We start from the raw sequence: 25,765 nt of genomic DNA on the forward strand, positions 1-25,765 counted from the left end.
AAAGTAATGCCATTTTGTTATGACCTGACTCCATTTTATGGTTGCTTAACAGGTTTTTTTTTTTTTTCAGCCTCCTGGATCTCTGTGGACAGTACACTAGGACCTTCCTGCATCCCTGACAATGGCCCTGATGTATAACAAAGATGACTCTGAAATGTGTAATCAAACAATTTTCTCATGTAATCAAAATATCTGTCTCAACAGAGTCTTTCTGACCTATATGTGCTCAGTTGTTTTTGTGATTTTTGCCTATATGAACTCTATACTTCCAAAATTCAGGTGCTGGGAGTTCTTTGAGGTGCTAGCCTGCTCCCAGCCACTTGCCAAGCATGTTCATTAAAGGACTTTTTCCCCCTTTCTATTTGGCTCAATATGTGTGGTGGATTGTAATTCTCATGCACTCTGTAATAGCATCACCCATGATAAGAAGAAATAGCTAGAAAAGCGTTGATAATTATGGTCAGAGCCCTGTTGCTTCTTACCTGTCCCTCCTTGCCCATCCAGAGCAGAATCTCATTAAATTGTTCTTTTCTACCCAGACTTAGGCATGACTCTGTTTCACTCATCTTGGCAGAAGTGACTAGAATGAGCCCACTGTCACGTGGACAGAAGAACTTGGGTTGCAAAAATTGACTATGATCAAGTGAGGAAATAAACTTACCATTATGGGCTTTGAAGTGAGAAAAAACACAGATGCTTTCAAAATAATACTTTGTGGTGATGCTCCTGTTCAGAGTTATTACTTCAGTGGACCTAACACAGAATAATGTGAGCCCATTTTCCCTGCAGAAATGTAAAGTCATATGGTATTAAAAGCATTTTTAATGTGCTGTAAAATGTCTAATTTAATTTGTTCTCAGTTCTATATTACTTGGTATCAGTTTGTATTTTTAACCCAGAAATTTAAAAGAACATTGAAGATGAAATATATACTTTTGTTACAATAAAACCAATATTATCAATTAAAATTATAACTATAAAGTGTGATGAGGGACATAGATAGGATATTTAGAGAGAGTTTGGAGACATAAACTCTTGAGAATACAACACAGTTCACCCCAGCTACGTATATCCTATTATCAACTCATGGCATCTATGTTTTCCCACTAGTCTGTGTTACATGAACACATAATAGTTAAGAGTTGACTCTTAAGTCAAATTTATTGAGAGAGTGTGTTATGGTTTGTATATGAGGTATCCCCCAAAAGCCCATGAGTGAGAAAATACAGAAACTTTAGAGGTGAAATGATTGAGTTATGAGAACCTTAACCTAATCAGTACATTAATCCCCATAATGGGGATTAACTGGGTGGTAAATGTAGGGTAGGGTGTGGCTGGAGGAGGTGCATCTCTGAGGACTTAGCTATGGAGTAAATATTTTGCTCTTGGTGAGTGGAGCTCACTCTCTGCTTCCCAGTGCCTTGTTCCCTATGCCTTTCCTCTGACACACACTTCTGCCATGATGTTCTGCCTCCACCCAGCGTAGAGTAATGGAGTCGATCATCTATGTATTGAGACTTCCAAGACTGTGAGCCCCCAAGTAAACTTTTCCTCCTCTAAAATTGTTATCATCAGCTCTTTAGACCACAGCAGAAAAAAGCTAAGACAGAAATGAATACTCAAGTAAAGATTGTAGTTTTTTCAGCAATTAGTGACAATGTTGAAGATAAGAGATAGATATATTATACTATTTCATTTAGTTTGTAGATATTTAAAAATTTGGAATAAAATTTTTCTATAAAAAGATAAAGGTCATCTACCATTTTAGCTCTTAACATTTTGCTTACCTTTGGGGACAAGAAAAGGAGAATACAATTTTCAGTGAGCATAAGAGAAGCTGGTCTGTTTCTTGCTAAAGAAGTGTTTTTACTGTGTAATCATGCACAGCTGGGATATACCTCAGCATTGCAGTGATTGCCCGGTGTGTGTGAGACTCCAATACCACTTAAATATTAACTATTAAAATTGCATCTCAATGTATAGCTTAATTCCACCATAATTAATTATAACATACATATGTTTCTTTAAATTTATATATCTACACACATACAACACACACACATACTCACACACTCACACACACACACTCACACACACATTTGCCTAATATCTCAAGTAAATAACTTTAAAAAAAGTTACTATGTAATCTCCAGCAGCAGAAGTTTCATACATAAAAACCTTTATTGTGTCTTCACTTTAGATCTCTAAAGCAACCAATTCATTAGCAAAGCCAAACCTCACAGTCAGACTGTGATATCAGATCACCTTCATCTTCTGCTGCTATTGTGACCTATAACATGAATGATCTTTAACACAGTCCTGATTTTCTCTAATAGTCAGTTCTTTAATTAGAAACATGGAAAAAACATTACCTGATTTATGGAATTTTAAAATGGTTTATAGAATAAATTAATGGATCGTGTCTCGTATTAGAGTTTCTTTTTTCATAAGAAAGAAGTAAAAAAAATGAATGAAAGAATGAGAACATGAAAGAGACTAAATTCTCCTTAATATTATGATCCTGGGTTAGACAATTTCCAACACTCTGACACAGACAGTTAAGAGGTGTAACATTCAGCTTTTTTTTTTTTTTCTATTACTAAAGGATGTTCCAAGATCTCAGAGATTCCAACAGCTCTCAGTTCCAGGTCTCTGAGTTTGTTCTGATGGAATTCCCAGGCATCCACAGCTGGCAGCGCTGGCTCTCCCTACCCCTGGCTCTGCTCTACCTCTTAGCTCTTGGGGCCTACATCCTGATCCTGACCACCATCTACCAAGAGGCAAGTCTGCATCAGCCCATGTACCATTTCCTGGGCATCCTGGCTGTGGTGGACATGGGCCTGGCTACCACCATCATGCCCAAGATTTTGCCCATCTTATGGTTAAGTGCTAAGGCCATCAGCCTCCCTGAGTGCTTTGCTCAGATGTATGCCATCCATTGTTTTGTGGCCAAGGAGTCAGGCATCTTTGTCTGTATGGCTATAGATAGGTGTGTAGCCATATGCTGACCTCTGAGTTATACATCAATGGTTACTAACACTTTAGTGATCAAAGCAACTGTGTCATGGCAATTAGAAACAGTCTGCTTTCAATTTCAGTGCCCATCTTAGCTGCTGAGAGAAATTACTGTTCTCATAATCAAATTGAGCACTGTTTTTGTACTAATCTTGGAGTCACTAGCCTCTCCTGTGATGACAGGAAAATCAACAGTATCAATCAGATATTTCTGGCTTGGCTGATTATGGGAAGTGATCTGGGTTTGATTATTGTATCATATGCTTTTATTCTTCAGTCTGTATTGAAGCTCAACTCCAAAGAAGCTGCATCCAAGGCCTTGAGTACCTGCACTTCCCACCTCATCTTAATTCTATTCTTCTACACTGTCATTGTTGTTATTTCCATCACTCATAGTGCAGGAATGGAACTTCCCCTCATCCCAGTTCTACTCAATGTGCTACACAATGTTATCCCTCCTGCTCTCAATCCCATGGTGTATGCCCTCAAGAACAAGGAGCTCAGGCAGGGAATATGCAAGTTGCTTAGGCTGAACATTAAGAGCAACTAACATGGAGAAGATACTCAGTCTCTTTATTTACTCCATATGCTCACCCTTTAAATTTATCAATGACTGTGACTATGAAGTAAATAATATTGACACTATGGCAGGTTTTCAGTTATCACAAGTAATTCATGGCAACAATTATACTTGCAGAAGAAGACATTAGAATTTTTATTTAAATATTTGTGTGTCAAGCAAAAATCTTCAAGACAACAAATACCATATTAATGATGCTATTTGTTTCAAGGAATCCAAGGAAAAGATATAGAGAATATATTTTTCATTATGTTTCATGGCTGCAATGGTCAGAATTTCCAGAGGATGTTGAATAGATATGGTTGAATCAGTTATTTACCAATATTTACTAATAAATTAGAGAGTTTAGTCTTTTTTATGTAATTGCTGATAAGTTGGAAATTACTTTTGCACTTTTTTATGTGCCTTATCATGTGTCCTTATTTTTAATTAATTTATATTTTATTAGTGAATTATAGTTATATGTAATACTGTGGCTTATATTGACATAATCATGCATGTATGAAAAATAATGTATTCTACTACAGTTCGTTGTGCTTCCTTTTTTCCTTCCCACTTTTCTCCTATCCCCTTTCCTCTACTTTACCGGTCTTCCTTCTACGTATTTAGTTTGTTTCCTAAAATTGGTGTTTTACAAATATACATAAGTTGAAATTCACTATGGCATATTTTTATATGTACACAGTACAATTTGGTCAATTTTATTCCACTATTCCTCTCTTTTCCTGTCCCCATCTGTCACCTGCAATCATATTCTGCTGATATTCTTTCTATTTTTATGGGACTATGAACACTCTTTTTCCTTAGTTTGGTCTAGCCTCTGCACATCAGAAAAAATATTCAACCCTTGACTTTCTGAGTCTGGCTTATTTTATTTAGCATAATGTTCTCCAATTCCATCCATTTAATAGAAAATGCCATGATTTCATTTTTCTTTATGGCAATAGAGTACTCCATTACATTTTCTTTATTCATTCGTCTGTTAAGGGCACCAGTTCAACTGTTGATTGTTGCCCAACTTGACTATTGTGGATTGTACTGCTATAAAGTTAATGTGCCTGAATCACTATAGAATACTGATTTTAGTTTGTATTGATAAGCACCAAGGAGTGGCTATAGCTCTGACATATAGTAGTTTCATTTCTAGTCTTTGAGCAATCTCCATATTGCTTCCAATTAGTAAAAGCAAATCTCCATACCGTTTGTACTAATTTGAAGTCTCACCAGCAATGGGAATGTCACTTTTTTCTCCACATCCTCACCAACATTTTTTATTATTTGCATTCTTGATCGTTGCCATTTTAACTGGAGTGAGATTAATTCTTAATGCAGTTTTGATTTCCATTTCCCTGATTTCTAGAGATGTTGAATATTTGTTCATGTATATATCCGTCTTTTGTATTTCTCCTTTTAAGACATATCTACTTATTTCTTTTGCTGATTTAGTAATTGAGGTATTTGTTTTCATGGTGTTAAGTTTTTAAATTCTTTATATATTCTAAATTTTAATCCCTTGTCAGAGGAGTGACTGGCTAAGATCTCCCAGTCTGTAAGCTTTGTATTCATGGCTTCTTTCCTTTGCTGTGGAAAAGCTTTTTAAATTAATGCCCTCCCACTTATTGATTCTTGGTTCTATTTCTTGTACTTTAGAGGCTTGATAAGTAAGTCAGTGTCTTTGCTAATATGTTGAAATGATGAAATTGCATGTTTTTCTAGAAGTTGCTGACTTTCTGGTCTAATTCATAGGTCTTTGAGCCACTTGGAGTTGATTTGTGCAGGGTGAATGATAGAGATGTACTTTTGTTCTTCTACATATGGATATCCAGATTTCCCAAGACCATTTGTTGAAAAGGCTATCTTTTCTCCTATATATGCTTCTTGCACCTTTGTCAAATATCTGATGCCTATATCTATGTGTGTGTCTCTATGTCTTCTTTTCCATTCCAATCATCTTCATGTCTGTTTCGGTGCTGTTTTTGTTAGTATAGCTCTGTAGTATAATTTGAGATCTACTATTGTGATGCCTTCAGCATCACTCTTCTTGCTCAGGATTGCTTTGGCTATTCTGGGTCTTTTATTCTTCCAAATAAATTTAAGGACTGTTTTTCTAGTTCTGGGAAGATTGTCATTGGTATTTTGATGGGCATTACGTTGAACTTGTATAATGCTTTTGGTAGTATGGTCATTTTGACTATATGAATTCCTTCTATTCAAGAACATGAGAGATCTTTCCATTATCTTAGGTTTTCTTCCATTTCTTTCTTCAGTAGTCTATAGTTTTCATTGTAGAGATCTTTTTCCTCCACTGTTAGATCTATTTCCAAGTATTTCTTTTTCTTTGAGGTTATTGTGAATGGATCGTGTTCCTGATTTCTTTCTCAGAAAATTCATTACAGGAGTACATAAAAATAATTGATTTATGACTGTTGATCTTGTATCCTGATACTTTGCAAATTTTTTTTTACCAGCTCTCAAAGTCTTCTGGTGTTTTTTTTTTGGGGGGGGGAGGGGACTTCTATATAGAGGATCATATCATCCTCAAACAGAAATAATTTGACTTCTTTTTATATTTGTATTTCTTTTCTCTAATATCCTTTTCTTTTTTATTGCTCTGACTACAGTTTCAAGAACTATATTGACAGATCTGTTGACAGTGGTCATCCTTGTCTTATTTCTGTTTTAAAAAAATGCTTTTATTTTTTCCCATTCACTATAATTGACCTTTGTTTGTCCTGTATAGCCTTTATAATGTTGAAGTTAAGCTCTTCTATCTAGTTTTTCCACTATTTTTAACATGGATGCATCCAGTATGTTTGTCAAATGCTTTTTCTGCATCTATGGAGAGGATCAATTAGTTATTGTCCTTAATTCTATTTATGCAGTGAACTAATTTTTCAATTCAGTTCTGTTGAACAAATCTTACATCTTTGGAATGAAATACACTTATCATTGGAATCATCTTAATGTGTTTTTTAATCAATTTGTCAAAATTTTATTCAGAATTATTGTATCTATGTTTAATCAGAGATGTTGGCCTGTAGTTTAATTTCGTTGATGTGTATTTGTCAGATTTTGGTATCAGTATAATACTGGCTTTATAGAATGAATTTGGAGGGTCTCCTCCCTTTCTATCTTATGGAATCATTTGAGGAGTATTGGCATTAGTTCTTCCCTAAAAGTCTGGCAGAAATCAGCTGAGAATCCTTCCAGTTCTGGGCTTTTCTTTTTTAGGAGTCTTTTAATTGTTGTTTCATTCTCATTGCTTGATATTAGTCTGTTTATGTTGTCTACATCTTCATGGTTCAATGGGAGTAGATCACACATATCTAGAAATTTCTCTGTATCTCACATGTTCCAGTTTATTGGAGTATAAGTTTTCAAAATAGCTTCGAATGATCCTCTGAATTTCAGAAGTGTCTGTGTAAACATTTTCTATTTCTTCTCTAATTTTGTTGATTTAGAAGTCCTCTCTCTCTCTCTCTCTCTCTCTCTCTCTCTCTCTCTCTCTCTCTCTCCCCCTCCCTCCCTCCCTCATTCCCTCTCTCTCTCTCTTAGTTTGGCTAAGGGTTTATCAATTCTGTTTATCTTGTCAAAGAACCAGTGCTTTGTCCCATTGTTCTTTGTATCTTTTTTTATTCTCAATTTCATTATTTACTATGTTCTGCTGATTTTAGAATTAGTTTGTTCTTCTTTTTCTAGAGTCTTTAGGTGTAACTTTATTTGCAGTCTTTCTATATTTTAATCTTTCTTTAAGTAGGACCTTAATGCTATTAACTTTCTAAATGTAGTGTGCCTTTTTTATATGTGGTACCTCAATTCTCATTTGTTTCAAAGAAATTTTAATTTCTCCCCTGATTTCTTCTGTGATCCACTTATCACAAAGAAGTGTATTACTTAATCTCCAAATGTTAAGATAGCTTCTGTTTTTATCTAGTTGATTTCCAATTTCATTCCAGTATAATATAATAAGATGCAAGAAATAATCTCTCTTTTTTTTATTTGCTAAGACTTTTTTTTGTGTCTTAAAATGTGACCTACCTTAAGGAGAGTTCCATGTGCTGCTTAGAAGAAAGTCAATTTGGTTGTCAATTATTAGTGAGCAAAGAACTTCAATGTAGTTTTCTCTATGAAAATGTACAAATAACCAAGAAATATCTAAAAATATAATTAGCATTATTAATCAATATACTAGCAAATTCAAGTCAAATTATAGCAATGTATAATTATACCTGCTAAAATAGATATCATTAAAAATTAGAACTCAGCAAGTATTTATAGGTATATAAATATGTTGCTATTGAGATGTTAAATAGTAGAATACCTGTGGGAGAAAAAATGTTTGGCAATTATCCATGCACTTAAAAACAATGGGCACCAGATCCAGCATTAGATCCAGAGACTCAGTGTAACAGAAAGCAACTGATATAACAAAAAAAAAAAACCTTTTTTCTTTTCTTTTTCTTTTTAGTGGTTCTTTTTGTTATACATAACATTGGAATTCATTTTGACAAAATTGTACAAGCATGGAATATAATTTGTTCTAATTTAGTCCCCAGTATTTTATCTTTTCCTCCTCTCTTCCTTCCTCCATACCCTTCCCTCTGCTCTACAGATCTTTCTGCTAATTACTTATAGTTGCTTTTTTAAAAAAATAGTGTCATGTATCTAATGGTGAGATTCACTGTGGTATATTTATACACATACATAGGAAAGTTAGGTCAGATTCATTCCAATGTTCTTTCTTATCCCATCCCTCCTCCCTCACCAACAATCCCTTTTTCTTCTCCACAGATCTTTCTTCTAATTTTTATCCCCCAATTTTTTGCATTAGCTTCTACAAACTTGTGCATAAATTTTTATAACAGCACTATTAGTCCAAAAGTGGAAACAAACAACATGGATATACAAAATTAAATGTATCTACCTTTACAAGGCATGAAAAGAGTGATGACTTCTTCATCTTTCAATATTGTTTCAGCATAATGCCATATCTATACTGTAAATTCAAATTCAATACTTTTGACAGGGGACATAGATTTTCTTCATCTATGTCCAAGTTCAAGTAGCTTGGAAAATTTTTGATACCTACAGAACTAAATCTAAGATACCCATTAATCCTCAGAATAGACCAGAGAATTTCAGGTCTACCTCTAGATTCTGTCTGATTTACATAGAGCCGTGAACTTACATCAGACTTCAGTGAGGGAATTAGACTACAAAGAGCAAGGATCAGTAATAGCTAAATAGAGACCATGGGTCCCTATTAGCAATGCACTGATTTTAATTTGCTAGGGATCTTAAGGTAGTAGATGAAATTTTAAAAGCTTCTTGCATTGTATCCTTCAAAACAAGACAAAGGATTAATCCTAAAATGCAATGCCATAATAATGAATGATATTAAATTTTAAAATAATGCATGTCTGACATGATAAGGCTCATCTTTATAATTCAAGTGTCAAGCAAGTTATCATAAAGATTATTCACTTTATTTGAGATTTTATTGAGTATTTGAGTCCAACCATTAGCAACAAGCTAGGGATCATCAGGTCTTCTTTCTTACTGAGAGTCAGTCTATCTTCTTGACCACAGTTAAGACTGAATTACTGGTCTTGCTTGCAGTAGACAGAGATAAATGCTTTTACATAGACATAGAAACTTTGATATTTCACTAAAATAACTGCATGATATGCATCTTTACCAACTATCTTCGCCTCTAGATTTGTACATTTCCATGAAAGAGACCAAAAATTTCATAGAATATAAGTTTACATAGTGTATAATGACAAATTCCTTTCCAGTATATGTTTGATTATTAGAATACATTTTCACTGTAAATCTATGACACAATTTATGTAATTACTGAATTCTTCTATTGCACTTGACTAAAATTCTTGAGATACAAATATTAACCAAAAAAGTAAACTGGGAATATTTAATTATTTAAGTATTATTCTAATTGAAGTGTCACAGAGAAAAGATTACAAATTATGAGTGAAGAACTTGATGAATTTTAGATTCCATATACAGTCAAGAATCCTACACCTTTATCCCTGGGTGATTAACAACCTGTTGACTTTTCTACTCTCTATAAAATGTCACAATCCTCGCTAATGCAGGCATTGCCCAGGCAAGTCTGCTCATTTTTATTAGGGGTGTGATATTTGTTATCCCTTTCACTTTGCTCACCAAGCACCTGCCATACTGCAGAGGCAATGTCATTCCCCATACCTACTGTGACCACATGTCTGTAGCCAAGATATCCTATGGGATGTTCAGGTCAATGCCATTGACAATTTGATGGTTGCCCTCCTGATTGGAGACTTTGACATCCTGTGAATCATAGTCTCCTCACCATGATCCTTTGGGCAGTTGTGAGTCTGACTTCAGCAAATTCTCAACAGAAGGCCTTCAGCACCTGCACCATCCACATCTGTGACATCGTCATCACCTACAAACCAGCTTTTTTCACCTTCTTGACACACCACTTTCGAGTACATATCATTCTGCATACCCATCATTATGGTATTATTATTAATTATTACTAATTATTGTTACTAATCTCTATCTACTCATGCCTCCCACCATGAACCCAATTGTGTATGGGGTGAAAACCAAGAAGATCTAAGACAGTTCCATGGCTATTGTTTAAAAGAAAGGATAATTTTTCTTAGATCTTTAAATGTAGTCTTCTGAGAAGAGCTTCCTTAGCCAGGTCAGATCAAATAAACAGGAAAACCTCCAGATAAAACCTGGTATGTGTCTGCAGGAAATATTTTTCTGCAACTCAGGGTCTTCTACCTCCTTTGAAAGACTAAGATACTGTTTGTGTAGATAAATTCCCATTCTTTGAAATTCAATGCCTCTTTAATGTAAAGGACTTTGAAGTTCACAGCATTTCATCTTTACAGACTGATATCTCCCCAATACAATCTACACCTGGTGCACAGTGGTTGAATTATTAGGACTGAAGGTGCATGTTTAAAAAGTTTAAATCCCTGGCAATACATGACCATACCCATTGATATGTATGCTAATGTATTTATTTCAGCATTCTACTGCCAAAAATAGTTTGATTTTCATTTTTATGTCCTACATTCTTATATCTTGCTTTCCATTCCAACTTTGCCAGCTATTTATCCAGTTGCAATTCATATATGCATTTGCCAAAAAAATCTTGTAAGAGGTAAAAACTGAAGAACACTCAATACCCAGGAACTAGAAACAATACCAGTGTCTATCAATCTTAGACTACATAAATACATAGTTGTTTGTTCAATAATGGTGAATGGAAAATACAAGGAATGTATATCATGTTTTCATTTATTATAAAGCTTAAAATCAGGCAAAACTAACTTATGATATTAGGTATTAGGATAATGTTTACATTTGGAAATAAATGATCATAAAAAGGAGGATGCTGCTGGAGTACTCCATTGATTGATTTTGGCCTGGGTGGTAGGTATGGGGCATATCAACTAATAGCATTTCATAAAGCTGTCACTTATGTGCTCTTTGGGTGGGGGAAGTAGCGGGGTACACAGCCTATACTTTTATAAAATGTTTATTTTAAAGAATACATCTTAGGCACACACTCTAGTCCTCTAAATTATGAATCACATCTTTCTTGCTTCCAATTCCTCTGTGTGTGTACCTTACAAGGTGTGTGTACTATTTTCTCTTTCAGAAGAATATTAAATTTAGTATAAATTTAATATACAATAATAATATTGTATATTAAATAATAATAATAATACAACTATACAATAATAGTTTGTATGTACAATAAATTTTGTGACTTTATCGCCGCCCACACACACACAACTTTCAGCAGTAGATAAATCATCCAGACACAAAACCAACATATAAATAGAAGAGTTAAATTCCATCCTAGACCAAATGGACCTAACACATATCTACAGACCATTCCACTCAACAGCTGCAGAATGCACACTGGTTCTCAATAACACGCTGAACATACTCCAGGATAAATTATACCGTAGGCCACAAAGCAAGTCTCCACAAATTTGAAAGCTTGAAATCATATCCTGTATCTAAATTTCAACATCATGTAAAAAACACCAATCAAATATGGCATAGAGGGAACCTATCTTAACATGATAAAGGTCATATATAATGAGCTAACAGCTAACATCCTGAGTGGGAGAAAGCTGTAAGCTTTTTTCTAAGATCCAAAACAAGAAAACAATGTTCACTTTCAGCACTTCTATTTGATAGAATAATGAAAGTCCTGACTGAAGCAAGGGAAGCAAAGAGATTCTAGACTGGAAAAGAGAAAATAAAATTGTCACTGTATGCAGATTATATGATATTAAGTGTGGAAAATCTGAAATATTCCACCAAAAAATTATTATCATTAGAGAATGAATTTGGCAAAGTTTTATTATCTGAAAGCAATCCTATTTATAATACTACAAAGAAAACCCTAAGATTAATTTGAAAAAGCAGCTGAAAGATCTCTATAATTATGTTGATTAAACACTAATTAAGAATTAGGAAAGAATAGAAGAAAATGTAAAGGTATACTTTGTTCATGTAGTGAAAAAAATAATATTGTTAAAATGTCCATACAACCCATAGCTAACTATAGATTCAATGTAATTCCTGTCAAAATACCCATAACATTCTTCATAATAGTAGAAGAAACAATTCCAAAATCTATGTAGAACCACAAAAGTCCCCACATAGCCAAAGCCATCTTGAGCAAAAAAGAACAAGGCAGAAGAATTCACACTACTTGACTTTCAAACATATTCCATATACTAATCAAAATGCATGGTATTAGCATAAAATAACCATATAGACCAACAGAACAGAATAGAGAGCCTAGAAATTAATCCAGGTATCTACAGCCAACTGATTTTTGGCAAAAGAACTAAGAATATGCATTAAAGAAAGGATAGTCCTTTCAAGAAATGGGGCTGGAGAAATTGGATATCCACATGTGGAAGAATGCAAGTTGAGCCCCATTTCTTACCAGTTCTAAAAATCGATTTGAAAGAATTTAAAAATTTAAATGTAAGACTTAAAACAATGAAGCTACTAGAAGAAAATGTACAGAAAATTCACTTAGATCATTGGAATGGGTATGGATTTTTCAATGAGACCCCAAAAGTATGTCAAAGACTTGGGCTACAACATTACTCACAATAGCCAACAGTAAAGTGAATAATTGATAGAGAAAATGTGGTATATACATGGATTAATACTCTCCATCATAAAAAAAGAACAAAAAACTATCATGTGCATAGCATGGTGTTAACAGGAGATCATTTTGCTAAGTGAAATACACCAGACACAGAAAGATGAGTGCTATATGATTTTACTCATAAATAGAATAAAGAAGAAATAATATAAAGGAAAACTTATTGACTTTAACTTGTTTACAATAACAAGCGATACCAAGTACTGCAAGAATATGGAGAAAATAGAACACTGGTACAATGTTGATGGGAACATAAATTAGTGAAACCATCATGGAAAAAAGACGGAATTTCCTCAAAAAATTGAAAATATAACGATCAGGTGATTCAGCAATTTTCTTTTGCTGGGTATGTATCTAAAGGAAATTAAATCAATATCTCAAAGAGAGGTGCATATAATCATATTCATAGCAGCACTATTCACAAGAGCCAAGAGGTAGAAACAACACATTGAAAGATGAATGGATAAAGAAAATGTGGTATATGTGCACAAGGAAATGCTACTCAGCATTTAAAAAGAAGGAAATTGTGTTATTTTGTGACAACAAAAATAAACTTGGAGGACATACTAAGCAAAATAAGCCAGGCACTGAAAGACAAATACTATATAATCTCTCACATATAGAATCTTATAAATGTTTATGGTATATTATGAAATAATGTGAGAGCTATAAAAATTATTACCAGCATAAACATAGTTTACAAAAGAATACAAATCCTTTTTGGATCTTTCGAGGTGCTTGGTGATATGCTCTGATTGAACCTACCACGTGGCAGACAATCATTTTGGAAGAGAGATATGTTGGAAACAAATTGGGTGAATATCCTGATTTCATGGCACTACTAAACTAAACTTGATCTTAGCCAACAGGATAAGAAGCAGTCATGGCACTAATCATCTGAAGAGCAGGGTTGAGGAGGGCACCCAGTTAAAATTTTTAAAGTAATCTGCTCCATGAAAATTACAAGAGCAGAATAGAGAACACAGGCTTTCTTGTGTTACAAGTTCTTGAGTCAGATATTATGTGGGACCCATAAGAATTTAATGGCAGCTCTGTATTTACAGAAGCCATTCTCTCAGAAGAGAATAAATACTCTTCAGTCAAAAAAAGAACAAAAAGAGAATCACTTCATAGAGGGTAGGGTAACCATAAGGGACTTCTCACCATGCCAATCATAAAAAACTATTCTACAAACTTTTAATTGCTTAGAAAATAGTGTTGTATATTATAGTTGTTAAAAATAAAGACACTGGATCCAGGTGGCCTGGATGTAAATCCAAGCTCTGCCACATGCTAGCTATGTGGCTTTCATTTTATAACCTTCCTGTGCCCCAGTATGCCTGCCTGTAAAATGGACATGAAATAGTGCCATCCTCAGACTTGTTTTAAAAACAAATGAGCATATAATGATTAGAAAAATATCTGGAAAATAAGTGCTCGGTATGGTTTGTTGTTGTTGTTGTTGTTATAATCTTGAAACCATGCTCTTAAGAGAATGTTCAACCCCTTCAAAAGAAGTAATTACAGAGAAAGACACAAGGAATCTATGCTCTACCCAGGAACACCCTTTGAAGAACTCAGGCTGGTTCACTGAAGAAGTAGAACTGAGAAAATAGAGTTTATATGGGAGACAGAAGAAAGCAGGGAGAGAGACAGGCCTTAAGAGACAGAGGTTATGGTGCAGATATGAACAGTCCAGGAAAGTGACCAATGGGCAGCAGCTGCTCAAGGTTAAAGGCCATTCTAGGGCCCCTGTGGCCTCTTAGTGGTGATGGAGGAGCAGCACCTGGTGCTCCTGGTGTCCTGCCCAGGCACAGAAGCAATGCACCTCCCAGCAGGGATTCTACCTTTCCAGACCCATCTTTTTGTCTTCCTCTTTCTCTTTTGCTTCTGAAGACATTTATCTGCCCAAGCTCGATATTGTTTGTTTAACCTTCACATTTTACACAAAATATATGAAAATATTTTATTGTTTCAAATAATCCCATCTTCTCTTTCTTAAATACTCATGTATAATTCAAGATTCATCCCAAATCCTATCTTTCCTATAAAGAATTTACATACTAACTCTAATAAATATTGATGATCCTTTTCTTAGTTTCCATAATTTTTGAAAATCTGTTGCACAACTATCTTTACATTGTATGGTAGCCATTCCATGCATTTTATATCCACTAGGAGAGTAGAATTCACTAGAGTTTTTGTAATCATTTATATTGTTCAGTGCATAACATGGAGCCAGGTACCTAGAGGATAGCCAGGAAAACTTGTTTGCTCATATTGACAAAATATTTGTGGAAACTCAATGCAAGCTTAACCACAGAAACACTAATCATCCACTACCTGTACATTTGGAAAGATTTCTCCTGCCACTGTGATGTTCAGAATGAGTCAGTGTAGAAGCTATTAACTCATAAAAAAGCAAAACGTGTCAAAAACCACGCTACATACTTTTATTTTTAATTTTGTATTAGACCATGCAATTGGCCAGATGCATCTTTGTTGATGGTTTTCTTTTCCTCACTTGTAAAAATACGGAAGCTGAGACTTAGATTAAGTAGGTTTTCAAAGTCTAGTCACTACATATCAAAAGACAGAGAACTTACACTTTGGGACTAACTGTCCTACTAACTTTTTGGTCACTCCACATTTCATCCATTTTTCAAATTCTCTCTCCTCCTTTTTTTTCACATGTGTTTTCACTCATGTATCCTGGGCCAGAATCTAGAGGCCTATACTGAGGCCCAAGACTGTATTATTTTCAACTCTGCCTCACTCATTAAATTCAAGGCATGATTTATAAGATTAATGAAATTAGCTCAAAATTAATGAATGAAGGAAAGAGTGAATAAATTATTAGGTACACTAGTAACAACACATTTGCCTCCTTGGTATTTAACATGACAACTATATATTTAGATACATTTTAAATAGAGGTTGTAAAATGATTACATGGGACAAAATAGAACACTTAGATATTTTTGTATGAAGCATAAGGTATTTTTTTTCAACAATAGCAAACAAAACTCAAACATTTTATAAAACATCTAAATCTTGCTTATCTTTGAAAATTATTAGAAAATGTTGCAACACTGAACCCTTCTAACCTGGCAAAAATGCACTTGATCTGCATAGAATTTCTCCCTAGTGGAGAGGATGTGCTTGCCCACATTAGGCTAGCCTCCTACTTCTCCACACAATGTGTGGGTACATCAGGCTTACTTTTTGCCTTTTATTAACTTTCTAGTGTCACTAAACATATGACTCTATAAAAATTCATGACAAACATGATCTTTATTGGGAATGAGTATTTTACCTTTTTAATTCTACATTCTCTATTTTGGCAGATATTTACTAACAGGAATCAGTTTAAAATACACACTTGCAAAGACTTTAGAAAATCTACATTTTAGAATGATTTAATATTTCATTTGCACCTTTTATGAATTCTTCTCCACTATTTTCTCTCCATGCCAGGCAATGCATTTTATGATTCATTTGTCTTAGGTGAGGCCAATATTGTCTCACCTAATGAGTCACCAATTTGATGACTCCTTCCCGAATCTGCTTGGTCTTGACTCCATAAACAATTGGGTTCATGGTAGGAGGCAACAACAGATAAAGGTTGGCCACAATGATGTGTATGTGGTGGGGAATAATGTGGTCTCCAAATTGATGAGTGAAGAAAGTGAAAAAAGCAGGTGCATAAGTGATCACGATGGCACAGATATGAGATGTGCAGGTGCTAAAGGCTTTGTGACGAGCATCTGCTGATGACAGGCTCACTACAACCCGCAAAGTTATAGTGTAAGATGCAGAGATACAACAGATATCAAACACCCCAATCAGGAGGGCAACCATCAGACCATAGATAGCATTTACCTTGACGTTGCCACAGGACACCTTGGCCACAGACATGTGGTCACAGTAGGTGTGGGGGATGAGGTGGCCCTGGCAATAGGGCAGGAATTTGGTAAGGAAAGTGAATGGGATGATGAGCATCACACTCCTCAAGACAGTGGCAAGACCAGCCTTGGCGATGACAGGGTTGGTGAGGATGGTGGCATAGCATAAGGGGTAGCAGATGGCCACATCTGCAGTCCAGGGCCATGAGCATGAGCAGCCCAAACTCCATCCCAGCCAACATGTGGACAAAAAACATCTGGACCGGTAAGCATTAAAGTCAATCTCCTTGAGGTTGAACCAGAATATACACAGCATGTTGGGCCCAGTGGTGGTACACAAGGTAACATCAGTGGAGGCCAGCAGGGCCAGGAAGTAGTACATGGGCCAGTGCAGGGCTTCCTCATGACTAATGAGGCAGATGAGTCCCACATTCCCCAAAGAGCAATGATGTACATGAGGCAGAATGGCAGGAAGATCCAGGTGTGCACAGCTTCCAGCCCAGGAACACCATTCAAGAAAAAGAATCCTGGTATCAGGCTGGAGCTGTTGGCTCCAGATATAATGACTGACAGGAGGAGAGCATTTCATACTCTTTTTTTTTTAGTTTTATTGATTTTATTTTTTTTAAATACACAAAAGTGGAATGCATTACACATATTACACATTACACATATTACACATAGAGAGTACAATTTTTCATCTCTTTGTATATAGAGTATGTTCATACCAATTCATGCCTTTATACATGTACTTTTTTGCATTACAATTCTTATTACACATATATACCACAATTTTTTTTTTAATTTTAATATTTATTTTTTAGTTATCGGCGGACACAACATCTTTGTTTTGTATATGGGCTGAGGATCGAACCCGGGCCGCATGCATGCCAGGTGAGCACGCTACCGCTTGAGCCACATCCCCAGCCCAATATACCACAATTTTTTATATTTGATTGTATATAAAGTATATTGACACCCAATTCAAGTCTTCATACATGTACTTTGAATAGTGATGTCCATCACATTCCATCATCCTTGCTAATCCCCTGTACCCTCCCTTTTCCTCCTACCCTTCTTCCCTATCTAGAATTCATCTAATCCTCCCATGCCCCCACTCATTACCCCACTATGAGTCAGCCTTTTTATATCAGAGAAAACATTTGCCATTTGTTTTTGGGGATTGGCTAATTTCACTTAGCATTATCTTCTCCGATGCTATCTATTTACCTTCAAATGCCATGATTTTATTTTCTTTTATTGCTGAGTAATATTTGATTGTGTATATATGCCACAATTTTTTATCCATTCATCCATTGAAGGGCATCTAGGTTGGCTCCACAGTTTAGCTATTGTGAATTGTGCTGCTATAAACATTGATGTGGCTGTGTCACTGTAATGTGCTGTTTTTAAGTCCTTTGGGTATAGTCCGGGAGAGGGATAGCTGGGTCAAATGGTGACAGTGTGATAGTTCCCTGGGCCCAAAAGGAAACCAAAGGTAGAGAACATGGAAACTGCCCCCCTTTTTTTTAATCTGTGATTTATTTTTAAAAATTTGTTAATTTTATATATATACATGACAGTAGAATGTATTTTGACATATTATACATACATAGATTATAACTTATTCTAATTAGGATTCCACTCTTTGGATTGTACATAATGTGGAATGTCACTGGTGGTGTAACTGTATGATTTCAATAAGGCCTTTGGAATGAGAAGTAATTGGATTTCTCTGGAGTCACTCTGTCTAGTTTCATGCTCCACCTGTTTCTCACTTCACATAGCGTGTGTTATGAACGCATTGTTTAACTACATTATGCCTCAGTTTTCTCCATATAACATGAGTTATTTCATTGTTTTCAGGATTATTCAATAAGTTAATTTTATATTATGTGCTAAACTTTGAATAGTACATCATGAATACTTAATAGATATGAGCAGTAATCACGATTGTTATTATTGTTACTTCTATGCCAATTTAGAGCATCCCAAGAGATCAAAAGTACCTTGGTTAGTTAATATAAATTCAAATTAAGCATGCTTAGCCTACTTTAACTCAAGTGGCATTGTACATTTGGGGTTAAAAAGACAGTGTGAAATTTTGAAAATCTCAGCTATATCCAGAGATTGGGAAGTCAGATTTAGAAAATACTTTACTATGACTGTTAGGAGTTTAAAACATATTTTTGTGTTTTAGATAGGATAAGATATATACATAAATGTCTTTTAAAATGTGAATGAAATCCAGGAAAATTTCATTGAGCTAAATCCTTTTAAAAGTCTTGCTACTAAGAAAATTAAGCCTGTGTCAATTGGAATCCCCACAAAGAGAACTGATCTGTGTGAAATGCTAACTTGGGTGTCTCTGTTTCTTTTCACGTAGCCAGAAGCCTGTAGAGCTACAAGACTGGAGAAAAGACAGGATATCAGGAGAAATAGGAAATTTAGACTTTGTACTGCTGGCTCATAGAGCTTATCAGCCATCACAAACTCTTCCAAGCATCTGTAATAGCAATAAACATCAAGCCATACTTGTTAATTTACGAACAGACACAAACTCAGAGCTAGTTCATTCTTCCCCTGTGTATAATCTCCCTCACAATAAGACTCAAAGATTTGCATGGATTCTGCTATTAGGCAAACTAATTATAAAACTAGAATATATACAAAAAAAGTAAAAGTAGATGACTTAGTGTCTTCTCTCTGAAGTATAACAGTGATTTTTTTTTTTTGCCTGCTTACTACGGCACCATGGACACCCCAAACTTCTTGGGTTAAATCTCGTTTCCAGCACTCACTAGCTGGGTGGATTTGAGCAAGTTGCAAACTTCTCCTTGCACAATATTCATAATTCACAAGAAGAGTGATAATAATATATACCTTAGACATGTTAGAATGACTAAATGATAATCATTTTAGCAATACCTGGCACATGGTTATTAAAACTTGTTATCAATTTTAAAAATTGTCAGATATATTAGGAGACATACATTATTTGTTTAACAGGTTATTTATTATTTCCAACATTCCTGGTAGCATTCCTAATTTCTAGGGATATATTAACCAACTAGATAAAGTCCCTTCCATTCAGGGTGCTAATATTTCAATATAAATACCAATAATATATGTTATAACCATCATTTTATACATGAGGAGATGGAGATGCAAGGGCAATCAAAATATCTATGCCCATAAAAACTTAAAACTGGTAGATGCGAGGTTCAAATCAAACTTTTACTTCAAAGCCACATATTGAATCAGTCTCCATTGTTACAATAATTTACTGATCCTAAACACTCAATAACAGTTGCAAAAACTGCACATAACTAGACTAAACAAGTCAGGATGATCTAGGAAGAAACTGATTTTCAAGGAAAGAAAAATCTATTTAAAAAACTTTTGTTAGTGCATAATAGTTATACATAATAGTGGAATTCATTGTGATGTATTAGCACATGCACATATGTTTTTTAATTGTATCTTAAGTAAGAGATAGAAGAAATGTGAGAAGTTAACCCAAGTAAAATTTACAGCAAGTCAGTCTTTAGCTTAAGGAGCTCTCTGAACAGAGAGAATGTGTTTGTGTTATAGCTGGATTTTCATCCCTGGACTTATTTACACAGATTCTATATGGCATCTGGTTGCACAGTCATGTGGGAGGATTTTTATATTGAAGCAGGTATCCTCAATGCTTCTAGGATTCATGGGTCACTGTCTACCTACCCACAAAGACCATTCCCACTGGACCTATTCTGAGTGTAGTGATTCAATAATTAGGGTAAAGCTTTTTTTTTTTTCCTTCCTTTCATTGCAACACGAGACTGTATATATTTTGCTATCTCCAATGAATTATGAGGTATGTTTTAAATTTATTTCACAACTAGGGAAAACCTTTCCCTTCTTATTCCCCAGATAAATGGTAATGTATTAGGGTGACAGTGAAAAAGTAAATCCCGAGTTTGCCATCAACTACATCTCAAACACTTGTATTTCTGGTACTAGAAGTTTTCATTTTCTGGAAATGTGATTCTTCAACCTAACTCACCTCAGTGTTAGCAAAGACCAGACTGGTGTGCATGCCTAAGAGTTCTGAGCACCACAAGTCCCACAGCAGTCAGGTTCTGCCTCTTCTGAGCATCATTGCACCTTTTGAAGATTATCCAGACTCCAATGTGTGCACCTGCTTGGGTCTCTGCAGTTCAGTGTCTCAGAAGGCTCTGGTTCAAAGGAAAAGGTCCTTTGGGACTTTTGAGACAATTTCTGCATTTTTCAGCTTTTTATGCAGGGAGGAAACTACAGAAAAAAAATAGTGTCATATTTCTTTATCTTCTCCCTGAACTTCTGACCAAGGATCTGATAGTCCTAGGAAACATTTTTCATTTATCTTGATCACAATATTATGCTCACCACAGCTCACCACTCACCATATACATACATATGTATGTGTGTGTATATACATGACACATTAATACACACATATACACAAATATTTATACAGATACATATATTTCATAAAGATTTATGAAATAGAAAATTATACATAATTGAGTAATAGAGGACTGTGCCTGTCTAGTTATGCTTTGTCTTGAGTTTATCAAGTTGATGAATATATAAATGTTCACAAATATGCATATGAATGTTCACATGTTTATTTTAGAGGGCAAAAGTTGTGGCAAAACGGTTCTAAACATACTTTGTATACACTTTGTTTCCTAAATTTTCCTTTTTATATTTTATTATTATAAAGAAAACCGATTCTGAAGGGACTAGAAAACAAATTTAAATTATTTTTGTCACTCCAATTGGTAAATATCTGAAGATTTCTGCCAAAGCCAAAGCAAATGTTGAAAGCAATCTTTAAGTTTTAATTCAAAGTATATCACAGTCAGGAGTGGTGGTACATGGCTGTAATCTCAGCAGCTCAGGAGGCTTGAGTCAGGAGGACGGCATGTTCAAAGCCAGACTCGGCAAAAGTGAGGCACTTAGCAATTCAGTGAGACCCTGTCACTAAATAAAATACAAAAATAGGGGATGTGGCTCAGTGGTTGAGTGTCCCTGAGATCAATCTCCAGTACAAAAATAAAAATAAAAAAAGCAAAGTATATCAAAACCCTGCGTCAAAATTATGAATCTAATAAATTGATAGTGCAAGTATAGGATGATACAACTATTTCATATGATTGGTGTATGTGTAATTTAATTTAAAAAAACTGCAGGAAGTTGAATAGTTTTGTAAGTTACAAATACACTAGAAATTTCATTCTTAGGTTTTTAATGCAAACATTTGTCCACAAAAGACATACAGGAATGCACATATAACACAAGCATTGTTATAAATGGAACAGGATTGAGTGGTGGTTTCATACAATGGTATGAAGGAATAAAATATGAAATACAACATAGGTGAATCTCAAAAACATGGCACAGAGTCAAACACAAGACCTTATTATATGAGTCCATTTATAGGCAGTCCAAAAGCAAACAAAAGTAATCTTAAATTGATAGAAAAGAAAAGGTGATATTCTCTGAGGAATAATAATGACTCATAGGAGCAAGAAGGAAATATCTCTGAGTATAGAAATGTTCTTTTTCCTATTTTATTGGGCAATATACAGATTTATACTATTGCCAAAACTTGTCAAATTGAACACAAGAGTAGCACACTTTATTAGGTTTAATAAACTTTAATGGAGCCAGTCATGGTGCTGCACATGTGTAATTCCAGTTACTTGGAGACTGAGATAGAAGGGTCAAAAGTTCAAAGCCAGCCTCAGCAATTTAGTGAGACCCTAAGCACCTTCGAAAGAACCTGTCTCAAAATTAAAAAAAAAAAATTAAAAGGGCTGGAGATGAGACTCAATGGCAAAGTGTTGCTGGGTTCAATCCCTGGAACCAAAAATAAATAAGTAAATAAAAATAAATATATATATATAAAAACCACAAGCTATTGGTACAATTAAGGTATATAAAATATATAATAAGCATTATAGTTAGTGAAATATTAAAGGCATTTATTCAGAGATTAGACCAAACCTAGGGTTTCAGCTATAAATACATCTATTCACTACTTTGCTAAAATTCCATCTAATGAAAGATGGCAAAAAATGGTAATGATTGAACATAAATAATTAAAAGTAATTTTTTCAGAATGATTATAAATGCAGAAAAGGTAAGTAAAAACTACATACACATTATTAGCACTAATTCATTAACTTAAGAATGTCATTAGAAACAAATGTCATTGGTAAATAAAACTATATTTTATCAATATCTATTAATAGATTAGATAATTAAAATTAAAAACTGACACCATTTGCATTTAGTTTTAAATATTTAGAATTTAATTAAATTAAGGATGTGAAAATCTTTACTGAAAGCTTAATAAAAACTATGTCCACAGATTAGAAGACTGATACGGTACAAAGTTCATCTTAACGTAATATATAAACCTAGTGAAATGTCAAATTCCAGAAATTATTATTAAAAATATAAGGAGATATTATCATTTATTGTGAAAAACAAAAGCAGCAATAACTTACACAATACTTTTAGACCCAGAACTACTAAAAACCTCACAAATTGTGGCTGAAGAACATTCAATTGTAGAATACACGGTTTAGTCTTCTTTTTTTTTTTCTCCAATTACCATGTAGTGTATCTCCTGCTGTTGTTGTAGTTTGTTTTGGCTTGTCTTCTGTTCCTGGAAAGTTTTGCTACTGTTTTTTAAATAAAAAGAATAATATTTGAGTACTTTATTGACTAATAATGTATACTATGAAAGTATAATAACTAATGTAGTCCAATTTTTTTTAAAGAGAGAGAGAGAATCTTTTTTTTTTTTTTTTTTGTAGATGGACACAGCACAATGCCTTTATTTTTATGTGGTGCTGAGGATGGAACCCGGGTCCTGCCCGTGCTAGGGGAGCGCTCTACCACTGAGCCACAATCCCAGCCCAAGTCCAATCTTAAAATGAAATATACACATTGAGCACAAGGGGATGTCCAAAAACAAATCCATGCTCATTTGAACACCCCATATAAGCAAGGTGGCATTGCTAAGTGGAAAAAGGCTAATGAGCACAACAAATGGTGATGGGTCAGTGGCTACCATATGAGAAAATAAGTCCTTAGTCCTGAATTCTATCATTAACAACAGTCAAACATAGTGTATTGTTTTTTGTTTTGTTGTATTGTGTTTTGTTAGGGATCAAACCGAGGGCCTTACAGGTATTAGGCAAGCATGATATCAGTGATCTACATCCCCATGGTATCACTGATCTACATCCCCAGCCCAAAACATAGTGTAACTTTCAATTAGAATGATAAAATAATACCAAAGGAGATGATATGTGATCATATTATTCAAGATTTAGCATCAATTTTTTTATTAAAAATAGGACAAAAGTTTAGAATGCTTAATTTTTATTTTTCCATTGTTTTAAAATTAATAAATTGGTATACATAATTATAAAACATCTTGTAAAATTAAAGATGCATTTTTCTACCAATTCTATTGACTATATATCATAGGAGAGTACATTTTAAGATAACCAATAATATGTACATGAATGTTTACAAACTGTTACAGCAATTTGTTCCTTATGTAATATCAAAAAGCAAGAATAATTTTAAAAGTATTGAATTGAATTCTGTCAATTTAAAAACAAAATTATAAGATAATAAAAGTGTAAATACATATTGTACATATATGTGTAACATATATTTTATATGTGGATCAATGACATGCATATTTAAGCTATAGATGTAAAAAATCAAATTTTAAAAATATTGACTAAACCTTTAAAAACAAATGCAATTTTCCCACCATAAATATATCACATAAAATAATATTAAAGAAAAAATGTAAGAAAATTTATGTCAACATATATAACTGACAAAGAAGCTACATTCATAACAAATAATGAAATCCTGTACATCAAAACAAGTTCACAGACAAATGGGCAAATGTTTTGAGCTGCTACTCAAGATAAAAAAATATATATTTAAATAGATTAGAACTTATGAAATTGTGGTTTACTTTCTTGGTCAGCAGGAAATGGAAATTAAATGGATGGATTTTACAAAACGGACAATACCAAGCATGGGGATTGGTGTGTGTGTCAGTGGAATTCTTACATAGTTGGCGAGAACTTAAACGAGTACAGCTGTCTTGGAATTTAGCTGATACAATATACTAATAGTGAATTGAAAGTGTTCTGTGATCAACATAATCCAATCTTAGACACTAAACCAAAGAAATATTTAAATATGTTTTCCAGAAACATATTTAAGTAGGTTTGTAGCAGCATTATTCAAGGATTCCACAAAAATATCTCTCAAGAGTATGATGAATAAATAAATTCACACATTAGGATATCCATATTCATAAATTGATGACACATTATATTCATAAATTAGAATATGTATAAATAAAAGTGATAAAACTAATGTTTCTAACAACAGCATGGATAGCTTTAAGTATAAACTTTGACATTTCAAAACTCAGAACAAATCACCTTATTCTTTTCTAGTTTGGTTTACAGAATATGAATCTACATCTACTAGCTTCTTCTTCTCTTCATCTCTTACACTCTCCTCTTATTTATTTTTATCATTCCTTTCTTTTATTTTAAGTTTAACCCATTGTTTTCTTTTATATGGACTGAATGTTCTTTTTATTATTATTGCAGTACACGTTTTTAGACTGTCTATACCAGTTTCTTGTAATGCTTTTTCTTTCTATGTGGACTTTCTTTATACTTGAACAAATGTATCAGGATTAAATAGTGTTTTACTATGTTCTTTATGAGTTTGAATACTGTTTATGCTCCAGTCCTTGTGAATTTTCTTTATTAACAGCAAAAACTTTTTTGCTGCCTCTTCTCTATCATTTATCTTTTGTAAACATTTTTACCTTATTGTCTTTATCCATGGCAACATAAATCAGTTTTCCATATTTGCCTTCACTATTACTAATTTTAAAACATAGCATCTTTTATTTACTCCGCAATCATAGATGTTAATGCTTTTATTTTGTTT

General features: G+C 34.1%; 3 pseudogenes; 2 read left to right on the top strand and 1 right to left on the bottom strand.

Annotated features, from left to right (window-relative positions):
* Positions 1-720: 720 nt before the first annotated feature.
* Positions 721-3,565, top strand: LOC113177531 (olfactory receptor 56B2-like; annotated as a pseudogene).
* A 6,121-nt stretch (positions 3,566-9,686) lies between these two features.
* Positions 9,687-10,220, top strand: LOC113177533 (olfactory receptor 52N1-like; annotated as a pseudogene).
* Positions 10,221-16,346: 6,126 nt separating this feature from the next.
* Positions 16,347-17,966, bottom strand: LOC144254279 (olfactory receptor 52N2-like; annotated as a pseudogene).
* Between the last annotated feature and the right edge of the window lie 7,799 nt (positions 17,967-25,765).

This window comes from Urocitellus parryii, chromosome 4 (genome assembly GCF_045843805.1).
Source record: "Urocitellus parryii isolate mUroPar1 chromosome 4, mUroPar1.hap1, whole genome shotgun sequence".
In the NCBI taxonomy this organism is placed as follows: Eukaryota; Metazoa; Chordata; class Mammalia; order Rodentia; family Sciuridae; genus Urocitellus; species Urocitellus parryii.